This window comes from Phyllobates terribilis, unplaced genomic scaffold, assembly GCF_046119375.1.
Source record: "Phyllobates terribilis strain yellow unplaced genomic scaffold, ASM4611937v1 Scaffold_323__1_contigs__length_2155407, whole genome shotgun sequence".
Classification (NCBI taxonomy): domain Eukaryota; kingdom Metazoa; phylum Chordata; class Amphibia; order Anura; family Dendrobatidae; genus Phyllobates; species Phyllobates terribilis.
In genome coordinates this window covers 1,197,272-1,211,968 of record NW_027363083.1, presented here as the reverse complement: position 1 = coordinate 1,211,968, position 14,697 = coordinate 1,197,272, and positions in this window count along the sequence as shown.

The following is a 14,697-nucleotide window of genomic DNA, read 5'->3' as shown; positions in this document are numbered from 1 at the left end:
AGGCTCCGCCACAGCAGAAGGGACCAACAGAGCCGTACCAGGCCGGGAGTAGCAAGGGACCCAAGTTGCAAGCCATACGGGCGAGAGGACACGGTGAGCTCAGGAACGTGGGCTGTTACATTACCAGAAGGGAAATAGCCAGAAGGAGCACAGAGAGCACGGTAGGCCGACACCCTCATCTTGACCAGGGCCAGCTTCCCACTTGCTCTCAGACATCCAGGCCCCCTCCTAGCCGGGCCTGTTTCTGGGTCGTTTTACCTGTTCTAATAAAGACCCTGAACTGTTTAAGAGGCCTCCGTTTCCTGGCTAACGCGGTTGGAATCATCCCCTCCATCATCCATCATACACTGCCCTGGGGCCCTACTCTTCCCGTGGGGAGTTGTACTATTCGGAGCTGCACATTTACATCTGCCCCAGAGGTCTGCACTGCAGCGGCGGTTAGCACTGACCGCAATCCACGGGTGGCGTAGTCGGACATTACTTAAAACTTATAAAGGACTGCCACTGGCCTGACCACCCTAAGCCACGGACCGGGTTGCCACCACTACCCCCATCGTCTCCCTATTGCCCGGCTCCGAGTGCCCCACGGCCCAGGGGGCGAGTCAGCTTTGGCGTAGTCGGCAGGATTGTAACCAACCCGCCACAAACGGGTATTGCGTGCCTGAAAAAGACTGTACACGTACCTGAAGAAGAGTTTTTCCACCACCCGGAGCCGTTTCCCGCCATTTTCAACCGTCTCCCGCCATCTTCCGTCGGTTCCCGCCATCTTCAGCCGTTTTCCCGCCAACGGATGCCATCTTCAGGACGCTGCGCGGGAAGAGGAGGGGCGTGGACGTCCAAACCGCGCGAGACCCGAATCTCCGCCCCACGCACCGACGCTGCGCAAGGTCCTGGAAGGGAGAGAGAGCGACGCTGACGTCATCAGGACGCGACGCAGGTCCTCGTCCGGAGCAGCACCAGTGGAGTCGCGGCCTACAGAAGAGGATCGTCAGAAGGTAGGCCACGCTTAACTAGGGGGGAGGAAGATGTCGGACACTGAGGCGCCCACTAACACCAGCACAGCTGCAGCAGCGGTGATGCCATTTTCCCTGCCCTACGTCAATGGAGCGGCCTGGTTGCCTAAGTATTCAGGGGAGCCCCATGCCCTAACTGACTTTAAGGAAAGGCTGTACAGTTTGTTCCAAGTTTACCCCCTGACAGAGGAACAGAAGATTAGCATACTGACAGGGCAGTTAACTGGCACAGCCCAGCGGGAGGTAAAGTAATGGCCCGCTGAGGAGAAAAGGACCGTAAAGGACATTCTGGCCCGGCTGCGGGGTACCTTTGATACACGTACCTCCGCTGAAATTAAAATGCGGTTCTACGGATGTAAGCAGCGGGCACAGGACAGCATCAGAGACTATGCCCTAAATTTGCAGGAAGCCTTGAGAGCCATCAAACAAGCTGACCCTGGCAGCGTGCAGGATACGGACAAGCTACTAACAGAACAGTTCATAGAAGGTCTGCTGTCTAGCGCCCACAGGACCCAGATGCGCCTCATGTTCTTTCAGAACCCTGATCTGACCTTTGCCCAATTCAAGGACAGGGCCATAAGGGTGCTCCGTGAACCCGCAACAAGTGGCGCTATAAACCCCCGGCGCCCTGCTCTCACCTACCACCAGAAGGCGGCGCCCTCCTCTGTGGACTCTGTGGGGGACGATGCACAGGCCCTGAACCAAGCCCCGTCGAAAGATCTGCATCACCAAGTCCAGGAGCTGACCAGGAGCGTTGCGGCATTGACCAGGACCGTCCAGGCGTTACAAGTGGACCCGTCAAGACCCATCGAGTTGGCTTCAAGTCCGGAGGATGTCCCGTGGCGTCGACAGAGGAGGACCCCGTCGTTCCGAGGAAGGCCCACAGATCGCTACGCAGAGGATGGACAGCCCATTTGCCGTCGATGCAACCAGCCCGGACACATTTCCAGGTACTGTAATTTAAACGGGTCCAACCTGGGGCAGAGAGCCAACCCCCAGGCATAAGATCACCAGGCCCTTATAATTGGCGTGATAAGTACGTTGGGGGGGGCGCCCGGTTTTACCCGTGGTGCTGAACGGTATCCCCATGAGCGCCTTGCTGGATACCGGGTCGCAAGTAACTACTATCCCTTATGTACTTTTTAAGCAGTATTGGACTGATGCTGATATAACACGGTACCCAGACAGTGACTTGAGCATCACCGCCAGTAATGGCTTGCCCGTGCCGCAGATGGGGTTCAAGGAAATGACCATTAAAATTGGTAAAGTTGAACTACCGGCACAGGGAGTGATTATTGTGGACATTGACCGTCGTGAAAGTCACCCTAAAATAACTGTGGGTACTAACGTGATTGAAAATTGTCTTTCAGAGGTAATTGTAATTCTACAACAGGTGGCAGTGAATGCTAGTTCCAGCCAACAGAGAGTCCTCAACAAGGAGATAAAAGCCCTGATGAGACGGCAGCAGGTAGAACTGTCTGGTGGTGAGATCGGTAGCGTAAGACTGAGTGACCCATTCCCCATTTCCATGCCTCCCAAAAGTGAAATGATGATCTGGTGTCGGACTGCAATCGGGTTGAGAGGTAGAGACTACCAAGCCATGGTAGAACCCGTGTACTCAGACAGCAGGCCCACCATTTTGACAGCCTGGGGGGTGGTTGATGTCCGTCATGGGAGGGTGCCCGTTCACATTCTCAACATTGGGGAGAGGGAGGTACACTTACCCAGGTACGCTACACTTGCCAAACTGTTTGCTGTTGAGCACAAAGCTATCAGGGCCGTGGAACCTTTGCCTCCCTCTCCACAGGCGGAGAGTAATGGCTCCCAGAAACAAAAGGAGGACTGGTGCCAGAAACTCCATGTGGGTGCTGACTCCACTCCCCTGCACCAAAAACAAGGAGTCTACCGGGTGGTACAGGAGTACGAGAGAGTCTTTAGTAAGCACCCGCTAGACTTCGGCAGAGTAAAAGGGATAGAACACCACATCCCCACAGGGAGCCACCCACCAATAAAAGAGAGACACAGGCCTGTACCCCCTGCACATTATCAGAACGCCAAAGGTATGCTGCGGGAAATGAAAGAAGCTGGGGACATTAGAGATAGCTGTAGCCCCTGGGCAGCCCCCCTGGTTCTGGTAAAAAAGAAAGACGGCACCATGAGAATGTGCGTGGACTATAGACAAATCAACCGTATCACCCACAAAGACGCATATCCGCTGCCTAGAATAGAAGAGTCTTTAGCCGCACTAAAATCAGCTAACTTCTTTTCTACTTTGGACCTTACTAGCGGGTACTGGCAGGTTCCTGTGGCAGAGGCTGACAAGGAGAAGACCGCCTTCACCACCCCGATGGGACTGAGCGAGTTCAACTGTATGCCCTTCGGGCTCTGGAATGCACCAGGGACCTTCCAGAGGCTGATGGAATGCTGTCTAGGGCACCGAAACTTCGAGACTGTCCTCCTTTACCTGGACGACGTGATCGTCTATTCGAAGACTTACGAGCACCATCTAAAGCACCTGGCCGAGGTGTTCGAAGCCCTGGCAGGCTATGGCCTGAAGGTGAAACCATCAAAGTGTCACCTGTTGAAACCGAAGGTCCAGTACCTAGGGCACGTGGTAAGTGCGGAAGGAGTAGCCCCCGACCCTGACAAGGTCACGGCAATCAAGAGCTGGCCAAGCCCTTCGAACATCAAGGAAGTGAGGCAATTCCTCTGGTTGGTAGGCTACTACCGAAGGTTCATCCCCGGGTTCACTAAGATGGCAGCTCCTATGCAGGACCTACTGATAGGACAGTCTAAGTCCAGAAGCCAAAAGCCACCCTTCAAGTGGGATAAACCGGAAGAGGAATCCTTCCGTCAGTTGAAGATGGCCCTCACAGGGGATGAGATCCTGGCCTACCCTGAATATGGCCAGACTTTTATTCTCCACACAGACGCCAGTAATGTGGGACTGGGAGCCGTACTGTCACAAAACCAACAGGGCAGAGAAAGAGTGATCGCGTACGCCAGTCGGAAGCTGAGGCCCACCGAGAGGAACCCGGAGAATTACAGCTCCTTCAAGCTAGAATTCTTGGCGGTGGTGTGGGCCCTAACGGAATGCTTCAAGCATTACCTGACCTCCGCAAAGTTCACTGTGTACACGGACAACAACCCGTTAACACACCTAGACAGTGCAAGACTTGGTGCCCTGGAACAGCGGTGGATGGCCCGTCTCTCTAATTATGACTTCGTGATCAAGTACCGGGCAGGCAAAACCAATGCCAACGCTGATGCCCTATCGAGAATGCCTCACTTACCTGAAGGTGACGAAGACCCAGAAGAGCTGGAGGAGGTAGAACTCCCCGCGTTTCACCGGTATGGGGCCGCTCAATACTCCCACCGCGTGAAGGAGGAAGATTTAACAACCGTTATGATCAATCCCCTACCTCACCACAGCTGGGCCGAGACCCAAGATAGTGACCCTGCAATCCGCCTGGTGAAAGATCTGCTGACCCAGGAAGATGCCCGCTTAGATCCGGATGCTCCAGAGGAAGCCAAGCAGCTATGGAAAGAGAAGAGCAAGCTGTTCCTCTATGAAGGCAAGCTGTACAGAAGACTTGTCAACCACCGGACACAAGAGCTGACCTGGCAAGTCGTGGTCCCAAGGCGGGATGCAGCTATGGTCCTGGGGGCTTACCATGACAGAGCGGGGCACTTCGGTTGGAAGAAACTGGAGTTCCTGCTAAGAGGACGGCTCTTTTGGGTCGGCATGAGAGGGGCTGTAGAGAAGTGGTGCAGGGACTGTGGCCCTTGTAACTTAAGGAGAAAAGACCGCACCAGCCAGAAGACACCCTTGAAGCCCATCGTCACCCAGCAGCCTCTTGAGCTGGTAGCTCTGGACCACGTCAAATTGGCTCCAAGCCGGTCAGGATACATCTACGCCCTGACAATCGTGGACCACTATTCCCGTTTTCCAGTGGTGGTCCCGGTAAAAGACTTGACAGCCCAAACGGCGGCCAGAGCCTTCCAGCAATACTTCTGCCGTCCACACGGGTATCCGGAACAGGTCCTGACGGACCAGGGTCCAGCGTTCGGAGCTGAAATCTTGCAAGAGTTCTGCAACCTCTATGGCTGTAAGAAGATTCGGACAACGCCTTACCGCCCACAAACCAACGGGATGTGTGATTAAATGAACAATATAGTCATTGATCTCCTGAAGACGTTGCCCCTGGAGGAATGCAGCCTGTGGCCAGAAAAACTGCCGGACCTGATAGACTTATACAACCATATCCCGGTGAACGCTACAAACTGCACCCCGGCTTACCTGATGCGAGCCAGACCAGGTAAGCTGCCCCTAGATCTGGAGATGGGAGTCCTAACATCTGAGGACACCTCCCTGGATGCGGACTGGGATACGGAGAGGCGACTGCAGTACAAGAATGTACAGGAGAGTGTGGAGAAGAGCCTGGCCCAGGTGAGAGAGAAGCAAGAAAGACTCTTCAACCAACACGCCCCTGCTGGTCCCCTAGAACCTGGTGAGCAGGTACTGAAGCGAAAGAGAAGGCTACATAAGATGGACGACCAGTGGGAAAGGGAACCCTACACCGTACTGCAGTCTGATCATGACAACTCGAAGGTGTGCGTGATCACCAAGGATGGAGGAGAAACCACTAGTACCGTCTCCAGAGACCACCTAAAAAGGTGCCCCGAACAACTCCGTAGTGCAGAAGAGGATCAAAGTGACCTTGAACCTGCAGAGGACAAGGAAGAAATGATCAGCACCGTTCTCTGAGAGTTCCCTCAGTCCTGGACTCGAATAAACGATGCCATAGTGGTACCCATCCTGCATTTCCTGCAACCGGCTCAGCAACAACCTACACCAGAGCCGGAAGGTGAAGAAGAGCAAGCAGTTCCAGAGGCAGAAGAGCCTGTACCAGCAGCCCAGGAGAATCAACCCTCTGCTGACAGTGAGCCTGCCATGCCTGCGATGAGCCAAAGGACCCGTAGACAGCTGCCTGCCCTACCTGTACACCAAGCTGGTAGCTCTACCCCTAACGCTAGTGAAGAAAACCAGGTTGGTCCACCACCAGACAGTGGGTTACGCAGGTCAACCAGAAGCACAAAGGGGCAGATACCCGCTCGCTGGAGAATATAGGGTGCACTAAAACTGTAAATAACCCTGTTGCCAAGTGTTGAAATGTTTGCAAATTTACATGCATGATTAGTAATTGTGTATTTCAGTTTCTTACAGTTACCGTACGGACTCAAAGGTTATGGACTTTTAATAACCGGGACTTTGTATGGACTGCGTTCGGAGCCTGACCAAGGAATGAACTAAGACTGTAAAGGACTTGGGGCTAGGACAGACCTCCACCTGGTTAAGGCTCCCCGTTGTGTTGGTGAAAATGAACACCCGGTCACAGACCACACTGTGACCTTAAGAACTCAATCTGTGCGTCACTTGCCTGATAATGTTTTATGGTCATGCATATGATCTTTGTTTATTGTTTAGTCCCGGAGTACTAAATTTTACTAGGGGGGAATGTGTCACCCTGGCCTGGATAACACAAATGTATAATAAAGCTGTGTCTGAGAGCAAGGGGGAGGTCCTCTAGTCAAGGGCCATTAGCATGCAATACCTCCTGTCACAGGCCAGTAGGGGGAGCAGGCTGCCCCTATAAAAGCTGGAACTGGGGGCAGGGTTAGAGAGAACTGGACAACCTGTCTCTGGATTGAGAGGTGTCCCAGAGCAGGGACAGACAGTTGTGTTGCAGCCTAAGAGGACGTGTGGCAGTAGGAGAGCCATGAGCCAGCGACAAAAGGCGAAGTGAGTCTGTCCTGGCAGATAAAGAAACTAATCTTCCAGACTTTGGTGTCTGAGGCTGTGAGGATTCCACATCCTACAGCAGATAACCAGTCCGCAGGGGACTGTATGTTCCTTGGCCTAAGAAGCCCGGAGGCTCCGCCACAGCAGAAGGGACCAGCAGAGCCGTACCAGGCCGGGAGTAGCAAGGGACCCAAGTTGCAAGCCATAAGGGCGAGAGGACACGGTGAGCTCAGGAATGTGGGCTGTTACATTACCAGAAGGGAAATAGCCAGAAGGAGCACAGAGAGCACGGTAGGCCGACACCCTCACTCTGACCAGGGCCAGCTTCCCACTTGCTCTCAGACATCCAGGCCCCCTCCTAGCCGGGCCTGTTTCTGGGTCGTTTTACCTGTTCTAATAAAGACCCTGAACTGTTTAAGAGGCCTCTGTTTCCTGGCTAATGCGGTTGGAATCATCTCCTCCATCATCCATCATATACTACCCTGGGGCCCTACTCTTCCCGTGGGGAGTTGTACTATTCGGAGCTGCACATTTACATCTGCCCCAGAGGTCTGCACTGCAGCGGCGGTTAGCACTGACCGCAATCCACGGGTGGCGTAGTCGGACATTACTTAAAACTTATAAAGGACTGCCACTGGCCTGACCACCCTGAGCCACGGACCGGGTTGCCACCACTACCCCCATCTTCTCCCTATTGCCCGGCTCCGAGTGCCCGAGAGCAAATACATTAAATCACTAGCAGACAGTGCAGTTATCAAACAATAAAAAATAGACAGGATTCAAATGCAAGCAACATAATGTCAGAACTGATATACACATTAAGTGACTAGATTCCCTGGATAGCTAAATTCGCTGCTGAGGCCAGAACATGGGCTGCCCAGCACTATTTAAGTGCAACCCATGAAGATAGACACTCTAATTTACAAGGCCATAACATATAGGTGCATCTCACAAAATTAGAATATCATCAAAAAGTTAATTTATTTCAGTTCTTCAATGCAAAAAGTGAACCTCATATATTATATAGAGTCATTGCAAACACAGTGATCTATTTCAAGTGTTTATTTCTGTTAATGTCGATGATTATGGCTTACAGCCAATGAAAACACAAAAGTCATTAACTCAGTAAATTAAAATAATTAACAAAAAACACCTGCAAAGACTTCCTAAGCATTTAAAAAGGTCCCTTAGTCTGTTTCAGTAGGCTCCACAATCATGGTGAAGACTGCTGACTTGACAGATGTCCAGAAGGCAGTCATTGACACACTCCACAAGGTCCCAGAGTTCCAATTTTCATTTGAAATCAAGGTCCCAGAGTCTGGAAGAAGAGTGGAGAGGCCACGATCCAAGCTGCTTGAGGTCTAGTGTGAAGTTTCCACAATCAGTGATGGTTTGGGGAGCCATGTCATGTGCTGGTGTAGGTCCACTGTGTTTTTTCAACACCAAAGTCAGCGCAGCCGTCTACCAGGAAATTTTAGAGCATTTCATGCTTCCCTCCGCCACAGTATCATAGCTACCAGGGGGCCAAAGGGGCGGTGGCCCCGGGCCCCTCGCTCTTAGGGGGCCCATCCAGGGCTACGCCAGTGTAACTGTATCTGGCATGCCCCTGGTGCCAGCATCGGGCCCCACCGCCCGTCACCGCCGCAAGTTTACTGATGAGAGAGGGAGCGCGGATCTCTCTCCCATTAGTCCCTTCTGTGACTGACGTCCCTGGCATCATCACTTGGCGCCCGGCCCGCTGTGCTGAAGATGTGTGCGGGCTGGGTGCTCTGAGCAGCGAGGGAACCAGGAGGAGAGGTGAGTACCGTTTATTTATTTTTTGCCGGGTGGGGGGCGGCATTATATTACAGACTCTGCCTATGGGAAGGGGGAGGTGCATTATACTACAGACTCTGCCTATGGGGGGCATTATACTACAGACTCTGTTTATGAGCAAGGGAGGGCATTATACTACAGACTCTGCCTATGGGGGGGACATTGTACTACAGACTCTGCCTATAAGAGGGGGAGCATTATACTACAGACTCTGCCTATGGGGGGTGCATTTTACTACAGACTCTGCCTATAGGTGGGGCATTATACTACAGACGCTGCCTATGAGATGGGGGGGCATTATACCACAGACTCTGCCTATGAGATGGGGGGGGCATTATACTACAGATTCTGCCTATGAGGAAGGGGGGGGCATTATACTACAGACTCTGCCTATGAGGAGGGGGGAGCATTATACTACAGACTCTGCCTATGGGGGGGGCATTATACTGCAGACTCTGCCTATGGGGGGGCATTATACCACAGACTCTGCCTATGATGAGGGGGGGAGCATTATACTACAGACTCTGCCTATGGGGGGGAGCTTTATACTACAGACTCTGTCAATGGGGGGAGCATTTTACTACAGACTCTGCCTATAGGGGCGCATTATACTATACGAAGGACTATGGGGAGTGCATTATACTATATTGAGGACTATCTGGTGCATTATACTATGGGGGGGCATTATACTACAGACTCTGCCTATGGGGGTGCATTATACTATATGAAGGACTATGGGGAGTGCATTATACTATATTGAGGACTATCTGGTGCATTATACTATATGTAGGCTATTTATACAGTGTGGGAGATAATGTGGGTTCTTTGAACAGTGTGGGGGCCATCATACAGTGTGGGAGATAATGTGGGATCTTTGTATGGTGTGGAGGCCATCATACAGTGTTGGAGCCATCAGCTTGGGGGCTACTAAGGGGTCAGTATACTGTGTGGGGGTACTATACAGTGAGGGGGAATTATATAGTGAATAGGAGAACATCATACTGGTTAGAGCGGAGCTCTACATGGGGGGAGACTCAGGACATTATTAAATCTTAGGTGGGCACTTATTGTTATAGGGGAACTCAGGTTATCGTGACTGTCGAAGGGGCACTATTACTTTGTAGGGTGCACAATGTGGGCACTGTTTTCTAGGACACTTGCACACGGCATTACTTTATTTTAGAGGTTTGTTTTACCATCTAGAGGGCACACAGTAGGTGCAGTAATATGGACACATTTTGCAGCAGAGGCTCAGTATTGGGGTATCAGCAGGATGAGAAGTTTGTGCAGGTTGGGGATAGATGTGGTCAGTGCCTGAAATGTAAGGAGTCAAATGTGTCTTTGTTGTGATCTCTGCATACCTGAGACTCTGAGCCCTGGCTGGAGAAGTTGTCGTGTCGGTCTGGGCCAGAAGGAAAAGACGGGAAAAGTGAACAATTTAATCAGAAAGAACGTCAGCTGTAAGGTACTATATATAACTGAGCTGTGATCTCTTATATGTTCTGCAGGACTGGCATCTATCAATATATGTCACCATATGGCGGTAATATCAGTGCTGGTCTTTGTATAGAGATTATTTTTAGTAACAGCGCGGTCATCTGCTGAGGTTTTCCTACATCCACTATCTGGGTGCGCCGCTATAGTTGTAATCAGGGTTACCTGGTTAGAGGCCCACTCAGAAGTTTCGGCCCCCTGAACCAAAACCTTAGCTACGCCAAGCTTTTTGGAGATGGAAATGTCATTTTCCAGCAGGACTTGGCCCCTGTCCACACTGCCAAAAGTACTAATACCTGGTTTACACACAACAGTATCACTGTGCTTGATTGGCCAGCAAACTCGCCTGACCTTAACCCCATAAAGAATCTATGGGGTATTGTCAAGAGGAAAATGAGAGACACCAGACCCAACAATGCAGACGAGCTGAAGGCTTCTATCAAAGCCACCTGGGCTTCCATAACCCCTCAGCAGTGCCACAGGCTGATCCCTCCATGCCACATTGCCGCATTGATGCAGTAATTGATGTAAAAGGAGCCCCGACCAAGTATTGAGGGCATTTATTGAACATACATTTCAGTAGGATAACATTTTGGATTTTGAAAACATTTTTCAAGCTGTTGTTATAAAGTATTCTAATTAATTGAAATAATGACTTTTGAGTTTTCATTGGCTGTAAGCCATAATCATCAACATTAACAGAAATAAACACTTGAAATAGATCACTCTGTGTGTAATGGCTCTATATAATATATGAGTTTCACTTTTTGTATTGAAGAACTGAATTAAATTAACTTTTCTGGTGATATTCTAATTTTGTGAGATGCACCTGTAGATGGGCTTGGCTGCACCCTGAATAAAAATAGCATGTAAAAAATATATATGATATATATGAGGTATTGGTCGATATTTTGGCCAAAATATACAAGCTCGCAACCTGCTCAAGGGTCCTCATACTTGCGAGTCCCTACACTAACATTAAAAGCAAAGTCACAAAAACAAGGAATTAAAGTTCCCACCAAAATTCAAGAATTAACACCGCAAATACAGCAACAATAATTACAAGGATGCAGCAAACCCATATAATGAAGAAGTCAGCAACACAGGTGCAAAATATTGATGAGACAACCACTCACAACCTACCAATTCATGGAGGGGGTGATTGCTTAGTATTAAAACTGCACACAAATAAGCCTTGTATAGGGCACTGGTCACACACAGGTAGTGCACAATGTCTGGCTTACAGCCTATTAGTGAAGCCCAAACTATTAGATTAGGCGGGCTGCCCAGCACTTTTTAAGTGCACCCCATGAAGACAGACACCCTAGTTTACAAGGCCAACATTGATGGGTCTGGCTGCACCCTGAATAAAAATAACGTGCAAAAAATATATATGATATATATGAGGTATTAGTAAATATTTTGGCCAAAATACACAAGCTCGCAACCCGCGTCAAGGGTCCTCATACTTGCGAGTCCCTACACTAACATTAAAAGCAAAGACAAATTTAAATTCCCACCAAAATTCAAGAATTATCACAGCAAAAAAAGGGCAACAGTGTTTACCTGCCTAGGTCTCAGTACTAATCATACCATATAATAACGATGACAGCAATACAGGTGCAAAATACTGATGCGACAACCACTCACATATTACCAATTAATGGAGGGGGGTGATTACATAGTATTAAAACTTTACCCAAAAATTATATGGGATTGCTACATCCTAATAGTGCATTAGTTCTGAGATCTGGGCAGGTAAATGCTATATTAATAATTGATTTTTGGGGGAAAGTTAAATTCTCTTTTGTTGGCTTTACTTTTAATCTAACTGAAATAAACAAAAGTTTTTTTCCTAAACATTAGGATCTGTGTAGAGCCATCAGCTCAAAACGGCTTCCTCGGACAGACTTGGCATAAGCAGGTCAAAAGGAACCCTGACCTTTACCATTACACCCCTGTACAGGAATGGAGACTTACCACATGCTCATGGTTGCATCTACAGAGTAGCTGCTGGCCAGAGGAGCGAGCTTGAGGCTATAACTCTAACTAAAGCTTTTTTATTACTAAATGATGGGTTCTGTCTAAGGCCATTGGCTCAAAAAGGCTTCCTCGGACAGACTTGGCGCAAGCTACTCCATTCTGCAGATCCCAAGGGAACCCTGGCCTTTACCATTACACCCCTGTATAGGGATAGATACTTACCATAGGCCCAGGGCTGCATCTACAGAGTAGCTGCTGGCCGGAGGAGCGAGCTTGAGGCTATAGTGGTTGATTCAACTCTAACTAAAGCTCTTTTTTCCTTAAATACTGGGATCTGTTTAAGGCTGTTGGCTCAAACAGACTTCCTCGGACAGACTTGGCGCAAGCTACTCCATTCTGCAGATCCCAAGGGAACCCTGGTTTTTACCATTACACCCCTGTACAGGGATAGATACTTACCATAGGCCCAGGGTTGCATCTACAGAGTAGCTGCTGGCCGGAGGAGTGCGCTTGAGGCTTGAGTAGTTGAATCAATCCTAACTAAAGATAATCCTATCTAATGACACTTTCTTGTTAGGACCTGTCTGAGGCCTATGGCTCAAAAAAGCTTATTTGGAAAGACTTGGCAAAAGCCAGTCTATCCTACAGGTTCCAAAGGAACTCTGGCCTTCACTCTTACAGCCCTGTACAGCGATAAAGACTTATTACATGGCCTTGAATGCATCTACATAGTAGATGCTGACTGGAGGGGCAAACTTAAGGCTAGAATGGTTCAGCCAACCCTAACTATTGCTACTTTCTTAAATGTTAAGATATTTCTGAGGCCGTTGGCTCAAACAGGTTTCCTTGGACAGACTGGGCGCAAAACACACCATTTCTGATGGTTCCAAATGAACCCTGGGCTTCACCCTTGAACCTCAATACAGGGACAGTTTCATAGTTGTAAGGTTGAAAGACACAAGTCCATCAAGTTCAACCTAAAAGCTAATGTGTTGATCCAGAGGAAGGCAAAAACCCCATGAGGCAGATGCTAATTGCCCCATATTAGGGGAAAAATTCCTTCCCGACTCCACATATGGCAATCAGACTAGTTCCCTGGATCAACATCCCATAACAAAATCTAGTACGGATAACCTGCAATTTTATATTATTCAAGAAAGGCACACACATACCCTCCTTGAATTTTGTTTTAGAAAATTAAGTATTTCAAGTTCATGTGGTAGACAGTTTCATAACCTCATTGCTCACACAATAAAAATTTGCCAACTAACTTCCTTTAGGCTGAGTTCACACGATGCATATTTAATGCGTTTCCGCGGCGTTTTTGCAGTTGCGTAAACGCCGCGGAAACGCATGAAAAACGCATGGTAGAAGGGCAGCAATGTTCCCCAATTGAAATCCGCATGTGCTGTGCCCATGATGCGGATTTTTCCGCAGCGTAAACGCTGCGCTCAAAAATCCGCAGCATGTCAATTAATTTTGCGTAAATGCAGCGTTTTCGCCGCCATTGACTTGCATTAGAACGCGCCAATTCCGCAAGACAGCATCTGTACTTGCGTAATTGGCGCGTTCTAATGTGCGGATGGTACCCGAGTGTGGAGAAGAGGAGAGTCTCCTCCACACCCAGGTACCATTAAAAAAGCTGTAAAACAAGAATAAAATAAAAAATATATATATACTTACCATCTGTCGGCCCGCGCAGCGCTCCTGCTTGGTTCCCGGCACTTGCAGTGAGTTGAAGGACCTGCGCTGACGTCAGAGTCATGTGACGGGTCACGTGACGCTGACGTCGGCAGGTCTTTCAATTCAAAGTTGCCGGCAGCCGGGAGAACGGAGTGTAAAGCAGGACAGCGCGGGCCATCGGAGGTAAGTATATATGTGACACCCCAGGGGTCTGGTTGCCACAGTGATAGAGATGTTATGTCTGAGAGCAGGTGGGAGGTCCTTTGGTCAGGGATCCTGTGCATGCCACACCTCCTGCCCAGTCTTGGGAGGGGAAGAACTTCCCCTGTATAAACCCTGGGCTGAGGCAGGGTTAGTCAGTCAAGGAGAGTAGAGACAGAGAAGCAGCATAGGAAGAAACAGCAGAAGCTCATTGGGAGCAATATTACTACGAGTCAGGGGCTGGCAGCTGCAGAGCTCGCCCTGACTGAGAAGCTTTCTTACCGGACCCGGCGTCCGAGGCTGTGGGGACTAACTCTTACCCAGCAGCAGAAGCCGACCGGCAGGGGATTTCAGGTCCTCAGGCCCAGAAACCCGAAGGCACGGTCACACGTGTGGGACCAGCACCGCCATCGTGGAGCGGAAGCCATTAGAAGGCCCCGACTCACCGGCCATACGGGTGAGCACCACACGGTACACTCAGGGACGTGGGCTACTTATATCCGCTTCTAGCAAGGTAGCCAGAAGAGTACAGTCAGTTTGGGAGGCCTACAACTCCGCCTGGCCAGGGGAGATCCCATCTGCTCAAGGACTGACCAGGCCCCGTTCACTAGCAAGTACTCCGGGAGGGTCTATCGTTGTTACCAGTAAAGACCCTGAATTACACCGCACCGTCTCTGAGTGGTTCCTGCTACCCCCATCATCCAC